Source organism: Pongo pygmaeus, chromosome 19, assembly GCF_028885625.2.
Source record: "Pongo pygmaeus isolate AG05252 chromosome 19, NHGRI_mPonPyg2-v2.0_pri, whole genome shotgun sequence".
Classification (NCBI taxonomy): Eukaryota; Metazoa; Chordata; class Mammalia; order Primates; family Hominidae; genus Pongo; species Pongo pygmaeus.
The window spans coordinates 24902088-24917819 of record NC_072392.2 but is presented as its reverse complement, the minus strand read 5'-3'; positions in this window follow the sequence as shown (position 1 = coordinate 24917819).

Here is a 15732-nt window from a genome sequence, read left to right as displayed (position 1 = left end):
CCACCACTTTCACAAGAAACGTTACTGCACAATTATACTATCCTACCCTTATATACTTTGTGTGTGTGTACTTGTATGTATGTACATAATATATGTTATATATATATATAAAGTATGCCAGAGATGAACAAGTTTTAGAAAATTAAATGCACACAGGTCATGTCAGTGCTATGTATAGTGTGGTGTACTAAGTATAGATGTTCAACAGTGTGGAATCTAGGCCGGAACAGGACTCCTAGTCTTAAGCAATTCTTTCTAGGTTCAGTCTCTGGAAATAATGCTTTATATCAAGTATGCGAGAAAATTAATGGATTTTAAAGACTGTTCTATGTCAACTATAACATTTCATTTGGGGATTTCTGTCTCTTATAATATCTACCTCATTTTGGATGGATTCCTTGAGGCCTGGTTTATTTTTCTTTTCCTTTCTACACATTGCTGCTCAGAGTGATGAAAGGAATTGTATTTTGAATAAAATAGCTAAGCATCCTTTTGTGAGCAAGGAGCATGATGGTACTTTGACCTACCATTTCTCGTTACGGTAGTTATGGTTACAGTGGGGCTGGAGTGTTTACTGGGAGCCTGGACATCTGCTGGGACATGATACCCACTGGGATTTTTTTGTGTCAACCTGGTCTCTGATGTCCACCTGGGGATTGGGAATCCACCTAAGGCCTGATGTTTACCTGGAGCCAGATGTGCACCTGTGGCCTGATGTTCAGTTGGTGACTAGGAATTCCACTAAGGCTTGATGTCCACCTGGGGCATAGGTAACCATTTGTGGCCTAGTGTTCCCCTGAAGCCCAGGTGTCATCCCAGGCCATAATGTCTTCTTGGGGCCTGCTGTCCACCTGCAGACTGGTGTCTGCATAGGGACTGGTATCCACCTGGGGTCTGGTGTCTGCCTGGGGCCTAGTGTCCACCTGAAGACTGAGTATAGACCTCAGACCTGACGTATGCCTGGGGCCTATTTATCCACCTGGGGACCAGCATTCTTCTGGGGCCTCATGTCCACTTAAGCCATGGGTGTCAACCTGGTGCCTCATGGCCACCAGGGATCTGTGTACTCACTTGGGGCCTGGTGCTCCCATAGGGCCCAGGTATACACCTGGGGAATGATGTGCAGGTGGAGGTGGATGTCTTCCTGGGTGCTGGTGTTCACCTGGGGACAAGGGTCTCCCTGGGGACTGGTGTTTATTGGGAGCCTCATATGCACCTTGAACCTGCTGTCTACCTAGGGCCTGATGTCCATGTTAAGTCTGGGTGTCCACCTGGGGCCTGGTTGTCCACTTGGGGCCTAATGTCCACCTAAGACCTAGTCTTCACCTAGGGCCTGGGTGTCCACCTGGAACCTGAGGTTCAGCTGGAGATGCATCCACCCAAGACCTAGCTATCCACCCAGGGTATGGTGTCAAACTGGGGCCTTATGTCCACCTGGGGACTAGATATCTACCCGAGGCTTGATGTCCACCTGGAGCCCGATATCCACCTCAGAGCTGTGTGTCCACCCAGGTTCTGGTATCCACATGGAGCCTGGTATTCATCTGGGGCCCAGTGCCCACCTGGAACCTGGGTATCACCATGGGTCCTGGGTGTCCACTTGGAACGTGATGTGCACCTGGGACCTGAGTTTCCACCTGGGGCCTGATGACCACCTGAGATCCAGGTGTCCATCTGGGGTCTGATATCTACCTGAAGCCTAGGTAACCACCTAGGGCATGGTGTTACCTGTGCCTTGATTTCTACCTGAACCTGGTGTAAACCTGGGGCCTGGATGTCCATTTGAGGCCTGATGTACACCTCAAGTCCAGTGTCCACCTGTGGCCTGATGTCAACTTGGAAGCTGATATCCACCTGGGGACTGATGTTCTCCTGGGGCCTGATATCCAACTGGGATCAGATGTTCACCTAAGGCCTAGAGTTAATCTGGGGCCTGATGGTCACCAGGGTCCCAGGTGTCCACCTAGGGCTTAGTGTCCAACTAGGGCCTGATGTCCACCTGGAGTCTAGTATCCACCTTGGCCCTGATGCTACTTGAGGCCTGGGTGTCTTCCTAGAACCTGAATCCCCAATTGGGCCCTGATGTCCACCTGAGGCCTGGTGTTCTTATACGGTCTGATATCTACCTAAGGCCTGGGTATCCTCCTGCAGCATGATGCTCACCTGTAGGCTGGTGTCCATATGGGGCCTGGGTGTCCACCTGTGAGCCTGAGGTACACCTGGAGTCCAGTGTCCCCTTGGTTACTAACACGTACCAGGAAAATGGTATATACCTGGGGCCTGATACACACCTGGAGCCTGTGTGTCCACGTAAGCCCTGATGTCCACCTGGGGCCTGGTGTTTACCTGGGGCCTATATCCACCCACTACTCAAAGTCTAGTTGGGAAAAGGGCCCAGGATAGGTGAGGAGCACAGAACAGGGACCTCATTCATAAGAAATTCTGCTGTAGAATGGGTGATCTAAGCTCTTAAAACAGCCTCTGCCTCAGGAAAGACTGTCCAGGGCATAGGAAGCCCACACACAGGGTGGGATGACAAGTTTGCATCTGGCACTGCTGGGAGCCCTGGGGGCCTCTGCCCTTTGGGCCGTGTTGTCTCCTGCCTCTTAGGGTGGTGGGATTCCGGGCTCTGATTGCAGCAGGTGGATTCACTTAACTCCCCTCCCCTTTTAGCATTACTGTCTTCTGTAATAAACCTCTCACTTTGATCTGCCAGGCTGTCAAATGCTTTGATTGCCCTCTCTGTTTTGGTCCAATGGTTCATCAATCCAAATATCCACAATAGAAGGACAGATTTTAGTCTCTTCATACAGTGGGATATTTCACAGCTATTAAAACAAAATAAATGCTTGTATATTGATAGGCAAAGTCATCCCACATCAATAACTTTTAAACGCATTTTATGATCCCACATCTATATCTATACATAATGTTTGCCACTGCTTAAAACAAAATCTAAGCTTTAGACTCCAAATGGAATTACAGGAGAGTCTTGATGTCTGTGTTCTGTAGTTCTGTCGTGTTTGAAATTGTCAAATAAACATGGTGCCTTTCCGGTAGCCACTCAGAATTCCTCCTGTCTGTCCACAAAGCATTGTTACCCTCCCTGTCCCATTTGCCCCAGCCCCATGGAGCTTGCTGAGCTGGCACCATCATCTCTTGGAATAGACAAAGACATTGAGGACCAGAGAGGGGAAGCACCTTGTTGACATCCCAGAGCTCTGAGTCAAAGTGGACTTGGACTCCCTTACTAGCTGTTTCCTAAAGTCCAGGGAGCCCTGGAGGCCCAGGAATGTAAGGGCTGGAGGCTGGGGCTTTCTGTCCTGAAGTAGGGGAGGTGGGGCTACAGCTCATGGCTTGAGTGCATTTCCTCTCAAGTACAATAAGGGCTGCTTTGTAAGATGAAAAATATAAATGGCTGCCTGCAAATTTGTCAGGTAATGTGTTTGTCTTGTCTCTCCTATGGGACTGTAAACTTGGTATAAGCAGGGACCTGTCTGAATCACCCTAGTGTCCCCAGCACCAGGCCAGAGCCTGACATATAAAATGACTGACTTCATTAAATACCAACACCTTCTAGGTGCCAGGTACTGCTCTAGATGCTGGAATCTGCAGTGAATAAGATACCCAGAATCCCTGCCCCTGTGTAGCCCTCACTGTAGTAGAGCAGAACAGATGATGAATAAGTAAGCATGCAGGGTGTGAGATGGGTGGGAGAGCTGCATTGCAGAACCAGACAGTGTGCAAAGCGGACACTCAGGAAAGAACCTGAGGGTTGAGCTGCGGACATGATGGAGAAAAGTCGCCCCTAACATGAGTGCAGACACTCCAGCTACAATAACAAGCGAAGGTGGAGAAGGAAGCACAGAGGCAAGCAGCTGGGCAGATGTTGGGCTGGGATCTAGGGAAGGTTCTCTCTTTATTGCATCTATTTTCAAATTGAAATAGGGAGCAAGGCAGCAGGTGTAAGGAAGGCTGGGGAAGGTTTTAGAGGTTTAAGGAGGAAGGAGAAGGCACGATACTGTTGCTTGGGAACAGGGCAGCACTTCCAGAGCTGGGTGCCTGGGCTCCAGGGCAAGTCACTTCATCTCTTCCTGTGCCAACATCTCCTCAGCTGTGAAATAGTGATTATTATAGAACACATTCATAGAGTTTTATGATAATTAAATCAGTTGGTATTCATAACATGCTTAGATTATATATATTTTTATTAAGATAACAAATAGAGAAGTCTGGCAGACTTATGGACTCTGGAAATGAGTGAGTTTGTAGGACATCATCCAGGGCCCACTGGAGGTTTGGGCTTGATGATCAAATGAGAGCAAAAAGCATGTGTGTTTCTCTCTGGCTGTGCTCAGCCACCTGAGTGCAGGAGCAGAGGGAGTGTGTGGCTGGTTTTCAGCAGAGTGCAGTTTTGCCCTGGGAGTACAATCAATTGTAGGGCAAGAGAGTGGAGAGTGTTAGAGAGGGTGGATAACAGGCTGGACAATATAGTCTCAGCTGGGAGGAAGGGAAATTTGCAAGAAAGTGAGTGAGACACAAAAGTGAAAATTTGGAGTCATTGAAGTGTGTTGGAGTTGTGAGGCAGCTGGAAAAAGGAAAGTGGTGGTCAAAAAAAGGGTGTTTGAAATTGAGGGTCTGGAGTAGCTACAGTTTCTGCAGTGACAAGGACAAGAATATACAGGTAGGAGTGGGTGACTCAGGGAGGGTGGAAACAAGGTCTCTAGGGGTGGAGGGACCAAGAGCCGGAGCATGAGGAGGACTCTCTATGTGCATGTTGGCAACACCTCAGCAAGAGAAAAGTGCCCATGATCCGGAAGCTAAGACTTCAATGCACAGGGATGTGTCCCGGGGTGCAATCTTAGGGCAAGAGCTTCAATACTGATTCCCTTCATGTGTCACTGTGTCCTTGGGTAATTTTTCTTTGGGCGAACGTCACAGAGTGTGCTTACACACACCTCAATATTGTACCGACCATACACCTAGGCTTTATGGCACAGCCTTCTGCTCTCGGGCTGCACACCTGGGCACAGGTTACTGCGGTGAATACTGTTAGCAGTTGTAGCACAATGGTCAGTGCTTGTGCATCTAAACATATCATGAAAAGTACAGTAAAAACATAGTATTGCACTATATAAAAATATACTATTGTACCTAGACATGGTGCACTGGTCTAGGACACTTACCATGAATGGAACATGCAGGGCTGGAAGCTTCTCTGGGTGAGTCAGTGAGTGTGGTGAGAAAAGGTGAAGTCGTAGGGCATGACTGTGCACTACTGTAGATTTTATAAACACCGGACCCTTAGGCTACACTACAAGATATATATTTCTTTTTCTATAGAATTATAAATCTTTTTTAGTAAATATATTTTTAAAGTAACTGTGCCATAACGTTACAATTGTTATGTCACTGGGCTAGGCAGTAGGTGTCTTTCGGCTCCATTATAGTTTCATGGGTCCACCACTGCACATGCGATCTGGGTTGATGGAAACATTTCGTGGCACATAAATGTATTTTTATGGGAGAGAAGGATGATGAGCTGAAAGAGGGAGGCAATGAGAAGCAAGGAGGACCTATCCTGCTCAGGCCCAGGGAAGAGCTGCAGCAGAGGACAGCAAGGCAGCAGTGTCCTCAGGGGATCGGGCCTCTTACTCACAGCACGGAAGAAAAGGAAGAGTTCCCTGAGGCTGCTGAAAACCAGGGGGCTGCTGGTGCTGGAGCAGGCTTTTGAGGACATGCAAAAGGGTTTCGGCAAGGGAGGGAGGGAGGAAGGAACTGGGGAGCGAGGGTCAGCCCAAGATAACCAGGCCTCTCCCAGGACTCTTCTGGCCACTCAGAAGCAGTGGTCATGCCCAGTTGAGCCCACAAAGGGCACCCAGTGCCAGTGTGAGAACCTTGCATGCCTATTGCCCAGCCCTGACACAGCCCAGCCATTGCCGGCATCTGCTGTAGCCCCTAAGGCGGATCAGCCTGGCCCGGTCCTCAACAGCCCTCACTGAGGCAGGTAAAAACACAGGCACCTGTGATAAGAAGTAGGCAGAGGCAAGTCCCATAGCAGTGGCAGACCAGGTGCTGCAGGAGCCCAGTCAGATGGGCACTGAATCCAGGCAGGCTTTCTAGAGGTAGTGACTCAGGATTTGTGTTCCAGTTGTGATGGTGGCATATTCAGGTCCAGCTGGGCACATTGGGACTGGAGGCTGTTTTTTTGTTTTTGTTTTTGAGACCGAGTCTCACTCTGTCTCCAGGCTGGAGTGCAGTGGCATGATCTAAGCTCACTGGAGAAGGCTGGTTTTTAATGAGTCTTGAGGCAAAGGCAAGGTTCAGGACCAGGGTCCAGCCTCAGTAATGCATTCACCCCTTCACACTGGAGCACTGCTGCAGGCCCACCATCACCAGCCTACATTTGCTCCCCTCCTGCCCTCTCTTCCCAGGAAGCCCCTCACCTGTCACTTCATGAAGAATATGGAAGCCAAGGAGGTCTTCCTCAGACATTCCTCTCCACCCACGCACTTCCTCCCTCCCTGCCAGCTTCAAAGGAATTCATGTCCAGAGAGACCCTCCCCAGTTGCCCCACCTTTCCGTCAGCCTCTTCCAGGAACTGTCCTCTGACATCTCTCTGTCTGCGTCTCCCTGTCACTCTTGTGCACACCAAGACTGTTCTCCCTTTTCCTGTCAGCCACTGAGTCCACTCACCTATCTTCTGCTTCCCAAAATTAGAATTACAAACCAAAACAGAAAAAGCTTCCATGACCTTACACATTGTAGACACTTGGCTACAGCAGTGAATGACATAGACAAAGTCCCTTTCCTCATGTAGCCCTCATGCTAGTAGAGTGAAACACGTAATAAATAAACTAGTCAAATGTTCAGCATGTGAGTTGGTGATGAGAGCATGGTGCTTCACGCCTGTAATCCTAGTGCTTTGGGAGGCCGAGATGTGAGGATGGTTGAGGTCAGGAATTTGAGACCAGTCTGGGTAACATAGTGAGACCCTGTATCTACAAAAAATAAAATAAAATAAAATAAAGGAAAAGTGAGGGAGGATGGAATGTATCAGTGGGAAAGGGGGTTGGGAGAGTCACATTTTAGACAAGGTGGTCCAGGAGGGTATAGCTCCAACCACTATTCCTCTGGCCCATTCCATATCTATCCCCATCCCACCCCCTGCACAGTGCTTGGGTCAAAGCCTCTCAGTCCTGCTTGTATTTCTCCAAGAGTGATCCAGGGTCCAACTGCATCAGAACTGTGGGGTGAGGTCACAGCCCCTGCCTGTGAGAAGTGCAGATTCCTCTGCCTGGACCAGAATCCCTGGGGACTGGACCCAGGAATTTCCCAAGATCTCTGGGGGACTCTGAGACAGCCCAAAGTATGGGGGCCGCAGATTTCCTCCTGAAAAGGGAGCACTGTCTCAAGGGGTCCAGGTCACCCAGCTCTACCTTGTAGCCACCAGACCAGTCTGAGCCTTGGAGAATGCTGCTCTTTTCTCCTGGAATGCCCTTCCCAGCGTTCCTTGCCTGGTAACTCTTACACATCCCTCAAGACCCAACTCAAGGGCCACCTTCTCCTGACATCTCTCCCTGAACTTTCTCCTGTGTTTCCACTCTCCTCTTCACCAAGTGATGTTGACATTTCTATGGGACCATCTCTCTCTCTCTAGACCAGAAATGCCTAGAGTTGCGGCCCCCTGTAGTGCAATTTGTGTCAGTCTGGGGAGAGTGGATTTGGAGCCCAACCACCATTGAGGAAAATCCATCTGATGGACATGGTGGGTTCCAGCCCAGACGCAGGGGTCAGCGAGGGGTGGTGTGACAGTGAGCACAGACCCTGGGTGGTGGTGACAGTGGCTGTCATGGGGAGGAAAGGAATGGAAAAGGGACCTCATGGGAGCAGAAAGACAGGCCTTAGCTGCAAATGGGCCAGGACCCTGCCAGGAATCCAGAACACGCATCCTAATCCCAGCTCTGCTATAAGTCCACAGCGGAACCATGGCAACGACTTTCCCCTTTCTGAGCCTCATTTTACTCATCAGTAAAATGGTGACAATAACTCCAACTTCACCAAGGAGATGCAAGGCTCAGTGAGATGATGGATCTGAAAATGCCTTATGTTTCATGGCACAAAGGAGAGGGATTCCTGACATGCGACAAGCACGGGGAGAGAGGGGTGGGGTCTGTAAATGGCCAGGTGGCAGCCCCACCCCTCCACACACACAAACACCCACTGTATCACCCACACTATTGATTTTCCCAGGAGGGCCCCCGGCCTGGAATTAGCACTGCCAGGTGGGCAGGGAGGACTGCAGTCCCATTACAGGGGTGAGGAAACAGGCTGCGGATGGTCCCACAGGGAATAAGGAGCAGGGTCCAGCTCCCCACTGCAGGCAGGGAAGATTGAAGTTGCTCCCTGGGAAGAGGAAGGGAGGCATTGACTGGCACTCCGTGATTTAGATGAGAAGCCCAGGCTCAGCCCGGTGACTTGAGCTTCCTGATGTAGAAGGTGAAGGATGCAGAGGAGACAGAGGACAGGAGGAAGAAGATGAGGAAGAGAGCAGCAAACTGGAGTCACTACAGGACACTAGCTGCTCCAGGCTGCTCTGTCCCATTCTAAGAGAAAAGGAAAAGTGGGAGAGGGAATCACAGATCATGTCCAGGTGCCTCACTGGCATGGATGCTGCTATGGAAACATCCCTAATGGTCCAGGTTTGTGATGGGAGAGATGGCAACGCTCTGCTTCCTGGAAATCTGTGTTTACAGCCAACACAGTTGCTGCCGGAGATAGCCACACCTGAAGACTCCAGAGCTGCCCCAGCTTGCCAGGCTTCCCCTCCTCCTGTTATCAGCCCATGCTGCTGAGAACCTGCCTGGCAGGCTGCCCAGCCAAGGCTGGGGCTTAATCTCAGGTGAAACTGATATGTCCTTGTGAGGGCTGAGGAACATCCTCTCTCCCCACAGAGCCTCACTCAGGTTCTCATCTACTTCCTTGGGGTCTGCCCCGCCTCCCTCAGGAGTTTGGAACCACATACTCTTCTGGAGGGGACCTCTCACTGCTGCAGAACCTGTCCTCCAGGATACCCAGAAGTGTACATCTCAGTCGTGGCTTATTAACTTACCATATGGTAGTGAACTACCTTCTGGGGCCCCAATATTTTGTTTATTTTTAAAAAATAAAATTAGTACCATTGTTTATTTTCTGAATGTACAGAAATATTTGTCTGATTATTATTTACATGCCCTTTGGGAAAGCTTTATAAAATAAAAAAATATGAAGGAGAATCCTACCACACAGAGAAAATCACTTTAATTATTTTTCTATTCATATTTGCACATAGAGGTATAGATGGGATCATGCTCTGTATCTGTTGGGAGTGCATTAATCTGAAAGTTCAGTCACTTAAAAAAAGACAGGTTCATTTTTCTTACATAGTTAGAGTATCTATGGTTCCTGGCTATGGTTCACTGGTTCAACAATGTTAGGCCCAGCATCTTTGTGAGTCTATTGGAATTTAGTTCATGGCTGTAAGACGGCTACTGCAGCTCCAACCACTACATGAGTTTACAAGGCCAGCAAAAGCAGTCACTTCTGTATTCTTATTAGAAACCAAAAACTTCAGAGGTGACCCCCAGAGGATTCCTCTTTAGGTCTGGAAATCTGTGTTTCGATTGCCCAGAACCTGATCTCATGACCATCCCTAGCAGTAGAGAATGGCATTGTCATGATTGACTTTGGATCAATCATAATTCATTGACTGAGAGTGCGCATGTGGTTCCCCAAATAAGATCAAGAAAGGAGGGAATTTGCAGTGTGTACTACAGCATGCATGCTGCTTTATAATCTGCTCTTTCTCTTAATTGCATATTTCAAACATCTTTCCATACTAAGAAATATAGATTCAGTCATTCATTTAACAACAAATTATTGAGAGTGTACTGTGTTCCAGGAACTTAACTTGGCATGGAGGACACAATAATGAACATAGCATACTCCTTGCCTCCATGGAGCTTAGCATCTAATGAGGGATACAGAAATTCTTCAAAGAGGTTCACAGAGAAATGTAAAATTACGATTGTAATTTGTGCTGAAAAGGACGGAGATGTGTGGTGTGTGACAGCAGTGACGGGAGATTTGACTCAATCAGGAGGGTCTGTGTTCTGAATGGCCATAAGCCAGCCCCTTGACTAGCTGTAGCACAATTATTTAGCCAATCTCTTATTGCTGGTCATTTACATTCTTCGCACATCTTACCTACTATCATCAGTGCAACGATAAATACCCCTCTCTAAGTACCGCTTGGCACACTTGTCTGATTATTTCCTCAGGATAAATTCCTAGGGTAAATCTAGGCACTGTGGTTCATGTCTGTAATCACAGCTACTCAGGAGGCCAAAGTGGGAGGATCACTCGTGGCCAGTAGTTCGTGGCCAGCCTGGGCAACATAGGGAAGTCTTGACCCAAAAAACCAGAAAAAACATAGAAAAAATGAACAATTCATAGATGTCAAATTGCCAAATCAAGGGGTGCACCATCACCATCCCCATACTCACCATCACCATCCTCATTATCATCATCAGTCTCACCCTCACCATTCTCACCAGCATCAGCAGCAGCATCCTCACCATAACTATCACAGTATCATCACCACCTTCACCATCACCATCCTCACCATCACCATCATCATCATCACCACCACTATTTTCACCATCACCATCCTGACCATCACCATCATTATCACCTCCTCATCACCATCCTTACCATCACCATCATTATCACTTCATCATCACCATCATTACCATCACCATCACCATGCTCACCTTCACCATTCTCACCGTTATCACCATCATCCTCGCATAACTATCACTATCATTATCAACACCTTCACCATCATCATTATCACCTTACCATCACCATCCTTATCATCACCATCACCATGCTCACTTTCACCATTCTCACCATCATCATCATCATCCTCAGCATAACTATCACTATCATGGTCACCACCTTCAACATCACCTTCCTCACCATCACCAACATAATCACCATCACTATTCTCACCATCATCCTCAACATAAATATCACTGTCATTATCACCACCTTCACCATCACCATCATCACCATCATCATCATCATCACAACCATAATTATGAAAATCTTGGAGGAAAAGGAGAGGAGGTAGCATATTAAAATACAGATACTTTGATGAGGAGGAACAGGCAGAGTAGAAGCTGGGGAGGGGATATCAAACAATGGAGACCCCCAGAACATAAAACTAAGAAGCTCAGGCTTTGCCCAGAATCAGAGGCAGCCTTGAAGATTTATCAGCAGGAGAGTATGCAGTCAGATTCGTGTTTAGGCAGAACATTGAGCAATCCTCAGAAGGAAGAAGCAGAGGGAGGGAAGCCCACAGAGGAGACAGAACCTTCAACACCAACCAGGGTCCTGGTCCTGGGTCCAGCAGATCTGGCAGGAATGAGGAACGGGAGGCTCATGGGTAAAGACTGCAGCCAGGCAGGGAAAGGCCTCACTCTCCCTGCCACTCCTTTCCCTGCTCCCCACTTTCCTGTCCCATCTTTGCTAATAGGCTCAGCATCTGCAACTGCACCCACCCACTAGATTTGCCCCAATTCCTTCTCCTCTCTCATGCCTGAGGCCCAGGTGGCTTCCAGAGCTGACCAGGTCTACTTTAGAATTTTAATGAAATAACCTGAGTAGAAGTGCTGGTGCCCTGCCAGCCACAGCAGGTACTCCACATATGGTAAACTGGAACTGTCTTCTCAGTTTCTACAGCCTTGGGTTCAAATTCTCCCTAATCCAGATGATCACCATCTCTCACCTGAGCAGAGAAGCCTCCCATTGGTCTCACTGCCCCAGACCTTCCTCTTTCCAGATACCATCCTGATAATTTTCTCAAACTGCAAACCTGGTCATGTCCCTCCCTTGTCCCATCGACTAAAGGGTAAGATCCAAATCCCTTGGCATAACACCCCAGGCACTGAGGAGCTGAGGCCCCTCCATTTCCACCTTGACTTGTTCCCCTCCCCCTCTAGTAGCATTGCTGACCCACTTGCCTTGTTCTTTCACCACATGGCTTTGATCCTGTTGCTCTTCTGCCTGGAGCATCTTCCCACATCTTCTCTGCCTGCTGAATTTCTACTTAACCTACAAAGCCCGGCTCACCTTCTCTGTGAATCCTACTTCCTCCCCATCATGACACAAATTGTCTCCCTCACTAGACCCCCAGGCCCTAAAAATCAGGGACAGCTTAATATGTGTTGGAAATGGCTACTCCTCACTTAATTACCCTAATTAGCTAGTTATATTGCCTTATATTTATGTTTCCCCATTTACTGAAGCTTTCCACAGGCCAGACACTGAGATCCAGGGGAGGACCCTGAGGGTAGGACAGGCATGAGCACTGAAGGCTACAATGGCACAGGCACCAAGAGACCATGAGGGGTGCAGGAAGCCTCATCTCTAGAGTGTCTTCCTGGTTTACCATGCGCTTTCCTCCCTTCCCTTATTAGAGTCACCTTGTGCTGGTTTTGATAGCCTGTGTCCCTGAAACATGCACTCCCATACACACAAACAGACCCACGCCTATCCACATGTACCTGCCCATACATACACAGACCTCTCTGTGTATCCCCCAGAGCTACAAATGCCAGTCTTGAGAATGAAGATGTTGCAAATGCTCTGAGCCAGGCATGATGCCAGGTCCCCAACAATACAAGCCCCTTCTGGTTTCTCCCACTCAGCTGTGCAAAGTTCGGGGTTGAGGAGCTCCCCCTGCCAAGGTCACAGACGTGGAACATGAGGTAACAGCTATTTGAATGTAAGCCTGTAGATCACCAAAACATATGCCATCTGCACCCCACCACAGTGCCTCCACAGCACACGAAGACATGAGTCTATCAACTGTGACTCATTAGTACCCAGCAATATTTCCTCCCCCACTTCGCTTCCCACTGCCACTCCAGTATCCTTGCCCAGAGCCCCAGAGCCACCTCTGCTTAACGGGGAGGTCAGGACAGATGCTCCGTTCCACCCCATGCCATCTCCCAGGGTGCAGCCTCCTCATGGGGAAGAGGACTACCATGGCTAGTGGTGACACGGGTGGCTCTGGCCCCAGGACTTCTTCTCCCCGGGCCCTCTGCTCAGGACATGGCATGGACAGAGGTGAGGCGACCATCAACTGCCCCGGAAATGACTACAAACCAGCTCAGACCATTCCAGCACCTAACATGCTGACAGCCTAGGGTGGGCCCACAGAAGGAGATGGGCTAGGGAGTCCAGGGCCGCAAGAGTCCCCCCTCCCTGAGCCCTTGAGCACAGCTACCCAGGTGTACAGGACAATATGGGGGTTCTGGGGATTCCCAAGCCTGGGCCCTAGAGGTGAGTTCTAGCAGGGCCCCCAGATATCCTCCCCATCCATCCCCTCATCCTTTCTCACATATTGTAAAAACAAGGAAACTGAGGCCCAGAGAGGGAAGGGGCTTGAGCAGTCTCCCAGGCAGTTAGAGACAGAGCCCAAGTTAGAATCCATGTTTCTCTTCTTTTTTCCCCTAGGTCTGTCTCTGGCTAACTATGTGACCTTGGAAGAGTCACTCCACCTCTCTGGGCATTGAAGGCTTACAACTTCTGACATCTTCATTCCAGAGGGTTGTCAGGATCTGACAGCCCTTCACCTAAACAAAACACTCTACAGTCTACAAATATTCATATGTCTCTTCTCTTCTCTGACCTCTGAAACACCCCTATGAGGCTGTGAAAATTGGTGCTTGTGTCCTATTATGCAAATGCAAATACTGGGCTCAGAAAGACAAAGATCACACAGCAAGTTTGGGACAGAACTGGAACTAGAACCCAGGTCTCCCAAAGCAGGGTCCTTGCCATCACTAAGGCTAAGAATACATTAAGACTCCAAAATATGGAGAGTTGCTCAATGCATGCCACCAAGGTTAGAGCTGACCAACCCCAGAATGCTCAGCAGCTCTGGGACCCTGGAGTGGAGGACTCAAGGCGGAGGGTGATGTCTAAGTTACACACATCTGAGCTCCAATCCAAACTCCACTATGCAGCTGAGCGACCACACTTTGTGAGGCTCAGCATTCTCTACTACAAAATGAAACTACAGAAGGTACCAAAAAGCTCAGGATGAGCGGAGAACTGCACCCTGAATGCAGGACTGCCAGGCAGGTGGTAAGCACTTATTAACTTTTGTTTCAAGCACACAAATCATATGTTGTTTTTCATCATGTCTCCCCATGGTGTCTGGTCCATGGCTCCAGAACCAGGCGGCTTCTGATCAATCCTTATGCTAAATGATGGACAGATAGATGGATGGGTGGTTGGATAATAAATGGATGAATGCACGGATTGATAGATTAATGCTGGGATGAATGGAGGGATGAATAGATGGATGAATGGATAAATGAATGGATGGATGTTCAGAAGAGAAGACAGAATAAAACACGGAGTCAAAATGAAAAGAACAAGAAGATGATTGAAGGATGGGGCTCATACAAGGAAGAAAGGAACAAGATCCAGCCCTTCTGGCTCCACTCAGCCCCACCACCATATACCTTGGGATAGCACTGGCACATGCCACAGATTAAACCCCTGGACACCATGATGCTGCTGCAGAAGGTTTCATTGAACTGGGGCCCATCATGACTCAGGAGGAATGTACTGAGAGCCAGGAGAAGACCCATACATTGAAGCTGAAGCAGAAGGTCTTCTCATCTGCCAAGGTCTCCTCACCTGTCATGGCTGCCAGCCACGCCCTGGCATGTGCACCCCTGCCAAAAGGGGCCCGTGCCATCCAGCATAAACATCCAGACAGGCTCACAGGAAGAAGTGAAGCTCTTAGGTCACTGCAAATGAAGGCTTAAAGTTAAAGGGAGAGCAAGACCCCTTCAGCTCCAGGCCCATTCCCTGGACCCACCAGTTCAGCAGGGCTGGAGGCAGCAGGCTTCAGTGGACCAGTGAACCCACTCCCCACCCTCTCTCCTTCCCTTGGGGCCCAGAAGACCTGGAGTGCATGTGTGAATCTGGGTGAGGGAGCATGCAAAGGAGGGATAGAGGAGGTTACAGGGGCTGGGCCCCAGGCAAGCCTGTGACAAAATTTTCTTTGCCTACTTTGGGGCTGAACTGGGTGAGCAGGTTATCCAACACCTTCTAGCCCTGGGAAGCAGGGTACAATTCTGCAGTCAAAAGACGTTAGAATGCTGCCAGAGGATTTCAGGATCCCACTGCCAGGCATTTCAGGATCCTAGATTTTAGACCCTTCAAGGATATGTGTCCATCTGGGATTCAGGCATGATGGCTCATATGTACTGGATGGTGACGATGCGCATGGCACCATTCTAAGCATGTTACAGCTATTAACTCACTTAAGGGGCACCATGCGGCAGTTATTGCTATACCCACTATGCAGAGGACACTGAGGACAGACAAGTAACTTGCCCAAGGTCACACAGCTGGAAATGGTAGAGAAGCTGGAACGTGAACCCAGAGGCTGTGCCCCTAGCCACAGGGCAATCCTGCTTAACGGGAGCATGAGGTTATGGGTGAGAGCTCTGATGGCAAGGCAGGCTGCCTGGGTTTAGATCCTGCCTCCTGTACTGCGGGGCAACATGGTCTTGATCACATTACCTGCCTGTGTCTGTTTCCTCCTCTGTAAAATGGGGATAATAACGGTACATCCCAGCACTGGCGCTATCTCCAGGCCTAGGT